Source organism: Tenrec ecaudatus, chromosome 9 (genome assembly GCF_050624435.1).
Source record: "Tenrec ecaudatus isolate mTenEca1 chromosome 9, mTenEca1.hap1, whole genome shotgun sequence".
NCBI classification, from domain to species: Eukaryota; Metazoa; Chordata; class Mammalia; order Afrosoricida; family Tenrecidae; genus Tenrec; species Tenrec ecaudatus.
In genome coordinates, this window is record NC_134538.1 from 75,822,734 (window position 1) to 75,838,096 (window position 15,363).

General features: G+C 42.0%; 1 protein-coding gene across 2 annotated transcripts in view; it reads left to right on the plus strand.

Annotated features, from left to right (window-relative positions):
• PDE1C (phosphodiesterase 1C) overlaps positions 1 to 15,363 on the plus strand; it is a 537,043-nt gene that overhangs the window by 401,163 nt on the left and 120,517 nt on the right. The window lies entirely within an intron of this gene.

The following is a 15,363-nucleotide window of genomic DNA, read 5'->3' on the forward strand; positions in this document are numbered from 1 at the left end:
GAGGTGGGTGGAATGTTCAGATAAGAGAGAACCAGTTTCTGAGATGAGCGTCATGTCATGGTTCACTGTTGCTTATAGGGGCGAAGAATGAACTCTACCCAAAGCCTGTGGCCTTTTCCCCTGGTTCCTAGATCACCTCTAAGCTTTTGGAATTCCTGGGTTGAAAAATATCTGTCAACCATGGTGGACCGCTGGACCACACCAGATAGTTTAAGGGTAATGAGGTGACTCACGATGGGTCTTGACCAACCTAGAAAGACCTCTCGCCTGCTTTCAGCCCGACCGTTGAGGAGGGTTGTAGGAATGCTTGAGTCAGACTGTACATCGACATGCTCCGAGGATGCTTCACTCTGACTCCGTGGTTGTAGGGCAGGGAGCATTCTCATCTGGGAACCTTCCCCGACCTCTCCTTGTGCGTCTCTTCTTTTGTCTGGACCTAATTTGTGTCTTTCATTTTTGCTATAATGAAGTCGTAATCCTAAGTACCATGCTTTCTTGAGTTCTGTAAGTTGAACTCTAAGTATTGATCCTGGGAGGGTAGTAGGAATCCCCTTGTTTGTAGAAAGTTAGTCAGAAGTGTGGGTGATCAAGGGGCCTCTGAGCTTGTGGATAGTGTCCTGTTAGAATGACAAGAACTCCTGAATTTCTTGTCAGGTGGTCAGAAGTAGGAGGGCTTGGGAACTCCGATATTTCCAACTGGCACCTGAAATGAGGGTAATCTTATGAAAAGTTGTGCCCTTGTCTGATGAAGTTGCCTTAGTCTAGGTAGTTGGAATGTGTGTTCGTCTGGGTAGACTAGAGAAACAAATTTATAGGCACTCAAATATGTGTAGAAGAAAGAGCTTTATATACAAGAGCAATTGAATATTGAAAAAACATCCCAGCCCAGCTCAAATCAAGTCCCTAAGTCTGATATTGACCCAATATGTCTGATACCAATATATAAAGTTCTCTTCAGACTCATGAAACACATGCAACAACGCCGAATGCAAAAAGATCACAGGCCGGTGGGTGGGAAGTCTTGTGGATCCATTGGCGTTGTAAACATCTCAGGCCTGGCAGGGGTCTTTACGTGGTTCCTCCAGCTTAGGGCACTATGTAGTTCCATGTGTCTTGTCAGCTGAAATATTCCAGGGAGCGAGCCGAGAGAGAGAGTGTCTTCTGCCTCCAGGGAGGAATACTGGAGTTTCCAGAATCCTCAGGAGAAGGCCATGCCCTTGCAGAAACTTCATTGGCTATGGCTTTATTCACAGGCTAGACTCAACCCCTTCACTCCGAATCCTCAAATTGACACCAGATTATGTAACTACCACAGAGTGGGAACTGATGTTGCAGCTTCCATGCAAATCTAATGTAGCATGTGTTCTCTTTACTTTTATTTGTCAACAGTGTTAGTTTATATCAAGGAGGAACAACTTTTACCTTCAAATTTAAAAATTGTCATTTCGTCTCAAGCTGACTGAATCCCTTGACTTTAATTATTGCACTTGTATACACAGGAATGCAGAGCCCTGCAGCTGCAATCCAGAAGGTCATTTCCCCCAATCTCATGTGACAGAGCACGCTAATTCTGGGGTGTTTTCATATGAAAACAAGACGCTTCCATCAAAGCTAATAGGGAAAATGCTGTTCATAGTAGCCTGACTTTGGATATTTGCGTTTATTATGCAGTGGAGTCTGTGGGTGGTTCACATGGTTAATGACCTCCACAGCTAGCCAAAAAGTTGGAAGTTGGAGTGCCACCCAGAGGTGACATGGAAGAAAGGTCTGGTGATCTACTGCTGATGAACCAACTGTTAACCACCCTAGGGAACACTGCTATATCCTGAAGCCCTTGGGGTCATGAGGCAGAGTCAAATCGATGGCAATTGGTATTAATATAAAAAATTCCAAGAAGAAAAAGACAAAACAAACTTTGCTAGCTTTATGTAACCTGGGTTTCAGTGTGCAAAGGAAAATCTGACAGTCCTATTGATCTCCATTTCCTATGGAATACAGCTTAGGAAGCACTGGTCAAGAAAGACAAGCAATTTAATTATTCAAATTCTTTGTTTGAAAGTGGTTCCCCAACTCTGCAAGTTAAGAACTGCCAACACTGTGCTGTTATTTTATGCATTTGTAAAGGTAGGCCTGGTATTTTTAAAGTTTTTTAAAAGCTTTCAAGGAAATTTGGAGGCATAATTGGCTTTGGGAGTCTTTGCACTAGGATCAGTTTGGAATAGTGCCAATACCACACCCAGTATTTTGCATCTTGCAAACTTTTTCTTTTCCCCTCCCCCACTTTTAATTTCATTATGATTGCTTGTTGACTAGCTGCCATATATGCCACATATATCCTATATATATGTGCCATATATACTGAGGAAAGGATACCACAGACATTTCTAAGGAAACCATTCTATTAGCTCTTCTCGTTCTTAAACCGGAACAGTGGTGGGAGAGAAATAACTATTACGTGAGTAAAAGAGCTGGAATGAGCATAAGAGGCAGTGGGTCTGCTGAAGAACAAGGACTGCAGTAGAGGCAGTGGGTCTGCTGAAGAACAAGGACTGCAGTAGAGGCAGTGGGTCTGCTGAAGAACAAGGACTGCAGTAGAGGCAGTGGGTCTGCTGAAGAACAAGGACTGCAGTAGAGGCAGTGGGTCTGCTGAAGAACAAGGACTGCAGTAGAGGCAGTGGGTCTGCTGAAGAACAAGAACTGCAGTAGAGGCAGTGGGTCTGCTGAAGAACAAGGACTGCAGTAGAGGCAGTGGGTCTGCTGAAGAACAAGGACTGCAGTAGAGGCAGTGGGTCTGCTGAAGAACAAGGACTGCAGTAGAGGCAGTGGGTCTGCTGAAGAACAAGGACGCAGTGGTGGTTCAGTGGAAGAATCCTATCCTTCCATGTGGGAGACCAGGTTTGAGTCTTGGCTGATGTACTTCATGGGCCCCCATCACCCATCTGTCAGTGGAGGCTTGCATGTTGCTATGATGCAGTAGGGATTTCAACAGAGTTTCTAGACTGAGCTTCTGGGTTACAATGGACTAGAAAGAAAGGCCTGGTCATCTACCTCTGAAGTTATCCAGTGAAATTTCTATGGTCGACAACCGTCAGACCCATACCCCATTGTGGGGATGACGCATGACTAGGTAGCATTTCATCTGGGCCTATGGGGCCATGGTTGGGGGCTGACTCAGTGGCAGCTACTGAGAACAGTTCTGATCATGCAATCAAGTGTTTTGGTCCTCTGTTTGCTCAAGCCTCCTCTTTACTTCATTCTAAGCACGGTTCCCACTTTTGTCCCCCACTTTTTATCTCCCATCCAATGGTCCAAGGAAGAAATTGCCTCTCCCTTCCTGGGAAAGTCAGAGCAATTCTGGTTCCTTGAACACCAGCGCATCTGGCACCTGGCTTCGCCAGGGGTGTCATGTAGCACTTTGGAAGGAGCTACGGATAGATATTAGGTGTTTTTCTCCATGCCTTTGTGTTCATCCCTACACAATGACCCAGGAGCTGTGTTCCAGGGATTGGTAAACTGCGAGTACTAGCAGGGATTCACATGTTCACAGGCCTTCTCCCCACCACCCCTTCCTTTGCCTTCTGTTCTTCAGTGTTAGATAGCCCAGAAAATTCCCCCCCCCCCATCGCTGAAGATCTGCAACTTCTATTTATATTTCTGTTCCTTTTCATCTTCTTCCTTCCTTACAGAAAATGTTTTGAAGTGGAAGAAGCGTAATTAGAAACAAAACTGAAAACTTTAGAACGTTTTCTTTCCAACACTTGCATTATTGCAGGAACTCATGTAAGTGGGTGGTAGACCTTTTCAACGCTCATCTGTCAGTGGCCATACATACTGTGTTGGTTTGAATGTTGCTTTGTTGCTGGAAGCTATGGCACTGCACTGGTCATGCCATATACCGTTAGGGTCACCCATAATGAACAAATTTCAGCAGAATCAAAACTAAGATGGGCCAGAAAGCGGGACCTGGTGGTTTGTTTCTGAAAGAAATTGCCCAGTGGAAATCCTATGAGTAACAGCAGAATGTTGAGTGCTACAATATGACTCCCTCAGTTGGAAGGCTCTCAATATACTACCGGGGAAGGTTTGCCCCCAAGAAGTAGAGTCCACCTGAATGATGCAAATGGAGTAAAGCTTTCTAGACATTCCCTTGCCAATGGGGGATGACTCAAAATGATAAGAGACAGCCACACACATCTAATGACTAATAAGAACATGGAATGGATGAAGTATGAATGGCAGCAAATTCGAATTGTCAAAAATGAAATGTTTGAAGATATATATATTCTAGACATTAATGAGTTGAAATTGCTTGGTATTTGGGGTGTTGAGTTGGATAATCAGATGGTTTAGTATTTCATGAATTAAAAATTGAAGAGGAATCACATCATACTTTTCATCAAAAGGACATTTCAAGAAATCTCCAGAAGTATTGTGCTGACAATGATAGGATAACATCATAATCCCTGCAAAGAGGACCAGTTAGTACACATTTGATGACAAAGCATTAATCCAGAGATGAAGAAATTGACGATTTTTACCAAGGTCTAGAGTTTCAAATTATTTAAACTTGTAATCAAAATGAATGGATAATTATTGGTGATCCTCTGGAATTTGAAAGTTAGAATCAAAGAATGAGCAGAAGCTGGGAAATAGGACCTCCATGATAGAATGATGCCAAAGACCGCATTATAGCATCTTGCAGTATGACCTACTAATTGGGTATACCTTTATTCAGTGATATAAGCAATTATACACAAGGACCTCGCAGGATGGAGCCCACACGAACCAAACCCTTATGATCTATCAAAAGAGACAATAGAGAAATTGGATCAGTGTTTCACAAAGTGGGTGATACTGACCCCTGGGGGACACTAGAGCAATTTAGGGGAGGAGGCTGCAAGAGCAGATACCTATGCTTTAAACTGGATTTTTTTTTCCTGAAAAGAGGGTGGTAGGAAAATACATTTGGGAACTTATGAGCTCAATGTCAATAGGACAGTCTCACTTTAAAAAAAAGGAATTTAATACTTGGACTTTCAGATTTCCTAATTCTCCCTTGGTTCCATTTTAAGTCAGCATTGGTCTTTTTTATGTCTCTTGTCTATAGTGATGTCTGTTGGTCACTTGGTCACTGGACGTTTTAATGGCATCTCTTGCTGATGGTCTGTGGTTGTGCTCCTGTCCACCTAGCTTTGCTTAGCTCCAGATGGAACAAGGTCTGGAGGATGTCTGGTTGTAACTGCCATTCAACTGCTTCCTGTGTTCTTCTGTAGGTCACGGAGACCTGTGACACCTTCCCCTTCCCTCCCTAAACTGTGGCCTCCCTCTGCCTGGCTGTATCCTATGGCTGCTTTCACTGTGAAGCAACTCTCCTTTGTTGGGGTGAGGGTATTCTGGGAGTCGCTTAATGGTCTTTGCCTTGCTGTGCCCCCAAATGGACCAGTGACTAGTTGCTGTGTAGTCAGTTCTTTCTCAGGGTGCCCCGGGGGTCAGAGTTTGAATGGGCGCCATAGCATTTTCAGTCATCAGTCATACCAGGTTTTCAGGTCGTTCTTCCACAGTTCCCACAGGTGGGACATTTGGACCTCCAGTCTTTCATTTAGGATCTTAGTGCATTAACCACTTACACATCCAAGGCTAAAGTCCTCAGCTCTCAGTTTTCCCTTTAACACATCTCCCACCTTAGTACTTTGGCCTAGGGCACTGCCCTCCTTCACATATACCTCTTCCTCGAATGGCTTCATTCCTGCTGCTGCTGGACTTGTCATGATGGAAAGGTTGCTGCAAAGAAACAGTGGGTGTGGGGATAAAAACAGACTATTCTCTGCTGCACAGGACTGAGTTCAAGAAGAAGAACTAGGGTAGGAGGTGAGGGAGGTCAAGGGCATTCTGCGACTCTCTCAAATGTTAGCTTTTCACATCTGATTCCTGTGTGTGTTTTTTTTTTTCTTTCAGGGAAGCGTGTGAGTGTAAGTGTTAAGAGAAAAAGAGAATGGAGGCTTGAGGCCAGTCTACAGCAAGGATGTTAAAAAGCCTTGGGCCCCATCTCATGCAGAAATGGTTGGGGCTGTACCTCGTGCCATCTGTGTGCTATAAAGTTGCACAAACAGTCCCAGTGCCAGTAAAAAGGGTCATTTTGGTCCTCATTTCACACCAGAGTTGGAAGTATCCTGTCTGTACTGTATCTCAGGCTTAGTGGGGAGACCCATAACCAGGTGTCAAAGCTGCTCTGGCAAGTCTTTGGCTCTGCCAGACTGTGGATAGATTGGTGCCATCTCTGTGGGGAGGCCAGGCTACAGAGTATTACCAGGTCCCATTTCTTCTTGTTCACAGCTGGATAGAAAGGAAGGAAACACTTTTCTGCAGACATTTGATAGCATAGGTGTGAACGTGACACCACTCTTTCTTCAGGGTGTTACAAACCCCACACACACACTTGTAGGGCGTCAATGTCAAGTGTTGAGCATTCTGTGATTCCCGCTGTGTCTGTCCCTCCTTTGGTAGAGAATCATTGGAAGAAATGCTTTCCTCTTCTCTCCAGTGCCAAACTAGAGCGTAAAGCTTTACAAAGCCCTTCGGGGTGGGTGTGGGCGCATCTTCCGTTTACATTCCATAACGGGATCCATTAAGATACCATTAGGGTCAAATGTCATTTAAAACAAAATCTTCAGAGCATGTGCCCAGGTTTAGAAGGTTTATGCCATGTTAGAGGAGAAAGTGCTCGTTTAGCAGAGGCTTCTAATAATCATGAGGGGGGACTCTAAAGCACTGGATAGTACTTTTAAACCACAAAAATAACTAGTGGTAGGGACTCGTTCACATGGGACAAGTAGAGTGTTTTATCCAGATTTATCCATCAAACAATTTTCCTTGTAAAATCTGAAAGAGAACAGCCACAGGGGGCAAGTTTTGTCCCTAACTGTCAGTAGGAGTTGGGTCTCACCTTTACGCTGTTTAGCTACCTGCGCTGTATCAAGCCTGTGGGGCAGCTGCCACGTGTACTTTGTGTGCTGCATGCCATGCTGTCTGCTCCAGCTCATATGCACCCTGTGGACAACAGGGTGAAACACTGCCCGGCCGGGTGCCAGACTCCGAGTCTTTCCTCGGTCTCAGCCCATTGTTGCAGCACTGTGTCAAGCCACTTGCGGGTCTTCTCTTTTTGTTGCCCCTCTACTTTACTAAGAGTGAGTGGCTCTTCCAGGGATTGGCCCCTCCACGTCCCATGGACACAATACATGGGAAGAAGTCTTGCCATCCTGGCTTCTCAGAGGCAAGCTGGGTGTTCTCCTTCCAAGAGAGGCATGTTCTTCTTCTGGTAGTCAGAGATGTGTTCAATCATCGTCCTTTGCCAACAGAGTAATTCAAATGTATCACGTCCTCCCCATTCTTTGTCCAGCTTCCTCATGCACATAAGACGGTGGAAAATACCTTGGTTTGGGTTATGATAATCTTAGTCCTCAAAGTGACATCTTTGCCTTTTAACACTTCAAAGACATGTTGGAGAGCTGATTGGCCCAATAAAATACTTTGGTGTCTTGACTACTGAGTCCATGGAATTGATTGTGGATCCCAATGAAATGAAATCTTTGAAAACTTTTATATTTTCTCCATTTATAATGATGTTGTGTATTGATCTGGTTGCAAAGATTTTCATTTGCTTTATAATGGGGTGCAATCCATAATGAAGGCGATAGCCTTTAATCTTTATCACTATGTGCTTCAAGTTCTGTACACTTTCAGCAATCAAGGTTGTAAAAGTTGCACATTGCAGATTGTTAATCATGATGCTACTTTTTTCTTCATATAACCCAGTTTCTTGGTTTGCTCAGCATATAGATTATAATAATGATGGAAGATATAAATTTGATGCACACCTTTTAAACCACTGGATCTGTTCAAACAACTGCCTCCTGGTTCATCCACAGGGTCGTCTGCATGAGCACAATTAGGGTGTTTTAGAAATTCAGTTCTTCTCAAGGCTGGCGATAGTTTGGTATGGTCCACACAGTTGAATGCTTTTGCAAAGGCAATAAGACACATGTCTTTCTGGTATCCTCTGTTTGAGGTCAAGTTCCATCTGATAGTAGAAATGATACCCCTTCTGCTCTGTTCTGAAAACAGCTTGAATTTCTGGAAATTCCCCGTTGATGCACCGGTGCACTCATTTTTGAATTATCTTCAGCAGAAATATACTTGTGTGTGATTTAATGATATTGGTGGGTGATTTCTGCATTCTGTTGTGTTGCCTTTCTTTGGCATGGGCCCAAAGATAGCGCTCTTCTAGCAGGTGGATCAGTAGCTGTCTTCCAGGTTTCTTGGCGTAGACCAGTAAGCACCTCCAACAATGCTTCCGTTGGTTGAAATATCTCAATTGCTATTCCACTCCTTCCAGGAGCTTCATGTTTTGCCAATGGTTTCGTGTAGCTTACACTTCTTCCTTCAATGCCATGAGCTTCTAGTCATATGCTACCTCCTGAAATGGTTGCTTCTATGTAATACTTCCATTTTCTATGGATGCTTCCCGAGTTGCTCAATATTTTGTCCATAGAATCCCTCAGCATTTCAGCTTGAGACTTGCATTATTATTTTTTTTAATCAGTTTAAGCTTGAGAAATGGCCAAGCAAGTTCTTCCAGCTTGATTTTCTAATTTCAGTTCTGCGGATTTCATTATAACATTTCACTCTGTCTTCCTGGGATTCCCCTTGAAGTTTTCTGTTCAGCTTTCACTTTGTCATTTCTGCCAGTCACTTTAAATTGTCTATACTCAAGAGCAAGCTTCAGAGTCTCTACTGACATCTATCTTGACCTTATCTATCTTTCGTATCTTTTTAATGGACCGTGTGATATTCTTGATGATATTTTCATGCTCTTGATGATTCCCCATAGTTTGTCTGGTGTTTGATCACTAGAGTTCAGTGCATCAAATCTATTCTTGAGCTAGACTCTAAATTCAGGCGAGATGTACTCTAGCCCCCCCCCCCCGCCTTTGTTTTCTTCCTTGGACTGATTTTGATTTCCTTCATCTCTAGTGCAGACTTGAATACCAGCCATAGATGGATTGTTGTTTCACAGTTGACTCCTGGCCTTGTTCAGGCTGATGATATTGAACTTCTCCATTAACTCTTTTCACAAATATAGTCTATTTGATTCTTGTGCAGTCAATTTGGCAATGTTTACATGCCTAGAACCCATTTATGTTGCTGAATTAAAAAGAGAGAGAAAGGTATTTGCTCTGAGCAAGTAATTGGTCTTGCAAAGTTCTATCATGTGATCTCCAGTGTCATTTTCATCACCAGGTCCATATTTGAAAATTACCAATCCTCCCATGGATTATCAGTGCATTACCATTGTGTGTTTCAGCAGGTAATTTTCAGACATGGTCTGCCTTTTCCTTCTTCCTAATCTGTTTTGCTCTGTTAGCTCCACTGACTCCTGTCTACCATGAGTGTCCCTGCTGGTATTTGCAATATTGGTGGCATAACTTCCAGCACCACAGGAGCATGCTAGTCACCACGCTCAAGCAAACTGCACATGAGTGGCGGTCTAGCTACTGAGTGAGAGCTGTTTTAATAGAATCTCATGGGAAACAAGTCACAATCCTTATCTACAAAGAAACGGACACAGTGCAGGTGAGTAGGTTAGTAACACCTGAAACAATAAAACAGTCTCCCTGCCTTTTTACTCATTTTTGGTTCTATACCATATCAGGGACATAAGGAAAAGACCGCAAGAGAGTGCTGGGAACTGCTTTCTGATATGGCCATTTATGATAATGCACTTGTAGTTGGTTCCAGTTTGGGGCGGCATTCTATGCAGCAGAAGGAGACATTGTCTTGTCCTTTGTCACCTTCACAATCCATTGAGTTTGGTGACTGTTGTGCTAATCCAGCTCAAAAAGCATTTCCCTCAACCTCACTGTCGCTTTATGAACATCATGCCCTTCTCTGATGATAATGAGTCCAAAGCGAGTGATTCAGGCAACACGATGCTGTAATTCATAAACATTTCCATGGAGTAATTTTTGGAAGTAGATCACCACGTCTTTCTTCCCAGTCCACTTTAGTCTGGAGGCTCTGCTGAACCCTGTGCACCGGGGTGACCCTTCTGTTGCTTGAACTATTGATGGTATAGCTTCCAGCATCACAGCATGGGCAGATCACCACGGAGTGACAAACGGACAGAAGAGTGGCGGACTTGAGTAGACAATGAATGATAATGCATTTCATACCCAAATCCTCCCACCTTCTGCAAAGCTATTAGTAAATGATTTATAGTTGGGAACAAACCAAGTGGTGACTATGCTGCAGACAAACTTGAAATGTTAGTCATATGCAACATCTCCCATTAGTTGATTGGAACTAGGTACACACCATCGTCGTGGCAGCTTGACTCCCCTGCCCAAGCTTGATCGTGATCATCCCTTGTTGTGGTGTTCTTTCTTTATGAACTCTTGTTGGCCAGCCTGATATAATAAGCTTGTCCTCAAATGGAAACGACCTTCTAAAGATGGGATTGCCATTTCTGCCTCGATGCCTGAGTGGTCCCGAGGGAAGCACTGCAGGCAGAGGTGGAATCCGCGACCTTTGAATCAAATCACTGGAATTCTCTTCCCTCATCTTGTGACTGTGTAGCCTACTGTAGGCCTCTCCGCTGATCCTGACACCCTCGGCATGAAATATACTGGAGTCTTCTCTTGTTCACCCCCAGCTCCATCACTAGCTGGACGTCCATGTTGGATCCCCTCCAAAGTCATTACCGGTAGCTACTTAGCTTTCCATTTCTGTTGCTACAACAGCTAAGCAGAAGGATATGGGAGATTCTGAATAGGCAACTTCAACAGGAAGACACCTAATGAAGGCAGTCAAGGTGACTACAATTGATGTCTCCTTGGTTATTGTTAAAAAGGCCTAAATTTGCATCCTCTCTTTGTAGCTGAAAGGAGCCCTGGTGGCACAGTGGTTACATGTTGGGCTACAAATCACAAGGTCAACAGTTCAAAATCACCAGCTTCTTTTGGGGCGTTCAACTTCCATAAAGAGTTATAGTCTTGGAAACTCACAGGGGCAGTTCCATCCTGACCTTTATGGTTGCTGTGAGTCGGCATCAACTCAATGACAGCTCCTGATTCATGGTGACCCCACATGTTGAAAAATAGAACTTTTCTTGACTGTAACCTTTATAAGCAGATTGCAGATTAATATGTGGGCTTGAACCTCCAATCTTTAGGTTAACAACCAAATCCCAAACAGCCGGTGCCACTCAGCTTCCATATATTGTGTCTAGAGTGGTAGAATTCCTATGACTTTGTTATGTGAGTGATCTTTAGCTTTCCTGGGTAATCATACCAAATCATGGCAATTCAGAGTGAACAGTGGACTGAATTTAGGGAAAGAAAGTGGTGACATCATTGCACGGAAATGATGATCATTCAGTTGGGGAGGAGCGTGTCTCTGCATGGGTTTCCACCTCTCTGATTCTTCCTGCAAACTTCCTTCTGGTTCCTGCTCATCTTCCTTTACTCATTATCACTAGTCAAAGATGTTTTAGCCCCTATCATTGCTTTGGTCTACGGAGACAGATGGTTTGAAGGGGCGTGTTCACCACAGAGGAGAGCGACAGCGATTCTTTCCACATGAATAGTTGCAAATGAAACAGCTTCTGGAAGCCACCTCTGAGCAGCTTGGCAAGATTTCCCCTCTTCCAGCCCTAGCCCTCCACAGGGCAGCCAGTGGTACTGAGGGGTGCTTTGCGTTTTCTTTCTCAATCTATACATCTCCCAAATAAAAATGGTTAATGAAGTTTTTTTTTCTGTTAATGTTTTCCCCAACCATTTCTGCTAGTTGGATTCATGCTTTGGAAAGCTGATGTTTTCTTTTAGGGAAAAATGTTCCTAGCATAATTGTGAATCTTGCAACTTTTATATTGTATATGATTTTTCTTTGAGAAAAATGTGAGAGCTGAGTAACAGAAAAATCAAGGAAGAGGTAAGCAGGTTTTTAAGAAACAGTACCCTCTAAGGCTAAGAATGACTAGGAGGTAACACCTCTCCAAATCACTGCCTTATATAGCTACAAGAACCCTAAAGGAACAAAATCAAATTATAAACTTTAAACAAGCTAGGACTTTAACTCTGAGTCATAGTACCTCATAGTATACTTTTAAAAACAGAAATTTCTCTTAAACCAAACGGTGCTTTCTCCCTGGTACTTTGTTTATGGAATCCAAAGGAATTCAAATATTGATCAGAAAATCCATAGTAACCAAACGTAGGTGTCAAAATAATGAGTCCACGTTAATGGGATGGAACATATATAGAATAGAGTAATGCAAAATCAATTCACATTTGGTTGCAGTATATAGTATGTGATTTCATTTTTTCTTGTATCTGATTTTCTTATATAATTAAATTGCACTTGTATTGATAGACACTCAATAAAGTATGCACTGTGTGGGGGGATAGGGAGAAAGGCTAAGCGCAGCTGGGTCATAAAGTAGAACAGGCCAGAATGAAAACTATTTTGTAATCTGAGATGTACAAGGGTAAGCTTTTCTTCTAAAAAAAAAAGAGTATCAAAATGTGAAGCAATTGTGTCTTTACATACCCTTCATCTAGGTCTATACTCTTCTGAAGATAGAATTTCCATATATCTCTTACTCTTCCCTGAAGAAATCTGCTATCTTTGATTTACATCACACCAAAATGACTTTTCGGGCATCAGTGAGGCACATCAATCATTTCCTTTTAAATGTTCTTTGACTTTGGAGAACTAAAAAGGCCTGAGACCAGAGCTGCCAGGTCAATAAGGTAAGCTCTCACACAGAAATCCCCTCGTGTAGCTTTTGCTTCCTCAGAGAATGAGCGGCTGCACTGTCAGGATCGGAAAAAACCATCAGGTTAGCTTCCTGGGATTTTTCTCACCAAATTCAGTTTTCCATCCTCAACTCTTTGGATTGAAGCTTTTTTTTTTTTTTTGCTGAAAGCACCCTAAGGGACCTAGGACAAATGTATTACTGAAAGAACTTGTCCGCAGCCAGCCACTGTGAGCAGAGGCATGTTTAAGCAGGTTTGGTTTGGAGTAGACCTATTCCTGTCTGAACCGGATACTGTTTTTAAAAACCTTGTAGGTCCTCCAGTTTTATGTTTATTTTTAAAAATTGTATTGGCACTTCCAACTACATTTTACAACTAGTGTATTAATTCCCACCAAATAGCATACAGGGAATTTAATTAGGATTTCATTGAAACCACAGATAAATTTAGAGAGAAGTCATATCTCTAAAATGTTTAACATTGAAATGTATGGGTGCTTGCAGTATCTTTATTCATTTAAGTCATTCTAAACTTCTATTAATAATACTTTGTAGGGTTTTTTTTAAAAAATCATTTTATTGGGGCTCGTATAATACTTATCACAACCCATCCATCCACCCATGTGTCAGCACATTTGCACATTTGTTGTCATCAGCATTCTCAAAACATCTGCTTTCCACTTGAGCCCCTGGCATCAGCTCCTCCATTTTCCCCTCCCTCCCCACTCCCTTCTTCTTCATGAACTCTTGATAATTTATAAATGATTATTATTTTGTCATATCTTACACTATCCAGCATCTCCCTTCACCCACTTTTCTGTTGTCTGTCCCCCAGGAAGGAGGTTATATGTAGATCCTTGTAATCAGTTCCCCCTTTCTGCTCCACCTTCCCTCCATCCTCTGGGTATTGCCACTCTCACCACTGGTGCTGAAGGGCCCATTTGTCCTGTAGTCCCTGTATTTCCAGTTCCCATCAGTACCAGTATACATCCTCCGGTCCAGCTTGGCACCATCTTGACCGGAACTCCTACTTTGTAGCTTTTTATGTAGATGATTTATTTATCTTTTGTAAGATATATTCTTAAGTACTTTCTGTGTTGATGCTTGTATACATGGTATCACTTTCTGTTAATTGCTAAAATGTGACTGATATTTCTATATGGCTTTTTACCTAGTGAGCTTGCGAAATTCACCTTCCAATAGTTTATATATATATTTTTTTCTTCTTTTCTTTTTTAGATAGCTTGCCTCTGTATTATTATTTAGATAGCTTATTATATATATATATATATATATTTAGAGAGCTTACCTCTATATTATTCTTATACAAATAATGAGTTTTACTTTTTGTTTCCAGTCTTTACATCTTTTTCTTTCTTCTTTTCTTGTTGAGCTGGAAAAGAGTTTTCAACCATCTTGAACAGAAATAGTGATAGTGGACAGCCTCATATTTCATATTGTAAGCTAGATTAATAAGATAGCTTTTCATTTTTCAATATTATGTATGATGTTTGCTGTAGCTTTTTTATTTCTAAAAGCCTAGTATTCAATTTTGCAAAATCACTTCTATTTCCTCTTTCCTAAGGCACTTATGACAAAGAGGTGTTAACTTCTCCTAAATGCATTTTCTGAAACCACTAAGATGATCATTTGCTTTTTCTACTTTTTCTTATTACAACAGAGAATTACTTTTATTCATAGCATTTAAATATCAAGCCAAGCTTGCACTACTACAAGATTGTTACACAGTTTTTATCCTTTTGGTTTATTGCTGGATTCAATTTACTATAATTTTATTTAGGAATTTTGCCTCGGTGTTCATGAGAGAGACTGGCATGAAATTATTTTCTTATAATATCCTTGTTTGTTTTGGAAACCAAGAGTCTTTCAGATTTATAAAATGAGTTAAAAGAGTTTCCATTTTTGCTTTACTCTGTACAATTTTCTGATTTCATCTTTGGATTAATGAATAAATTGATTTAGAGTTGACTCTTTGTCTTTTGGTATGTCTTGAAATTTTAGGTGATTCTTGCCTGTTATTATTTTTGTTGGTGGTATTCTTGGGTTTGGTATTCTTGGGTTTGGATTAAGGGAACCACATGTCCCAAACAAGTTCTTCCTTAGCAATTCTTGTAACTTCTATACACCTGCCTAACAGGCAATCCCCTATCTAAATGTTGCCACGATAGAGAGACTATTAATACTCTTGCATTCAGGGAGTCAGACAAGGCTACTAACAATGAACTACTCACCAAGTACTTGCAGTCCTCTACTCTACTGGAAAACTGGTCTGGCTAACATGCAGATCATATCACACAACTCTCCCTCCCATGTACATTTCTTTAGGAGTCTCCTGATGTCTTCAGGAGAAAGGGTAGTGCCTCTAGCTTTGCACTGAACCCACTATTATCTGGTTCCAGCCCCTCTTCAAATTCTATCGTGACATATCCCTGAGCCCCAACTACCCATGGGAGTCTTTGAGAAGGTCACAATCTTCACGGTGTGGCACCTTTTGCATATGCTGTTCCCCTTGTCTAGAGAGCATTGTCTCT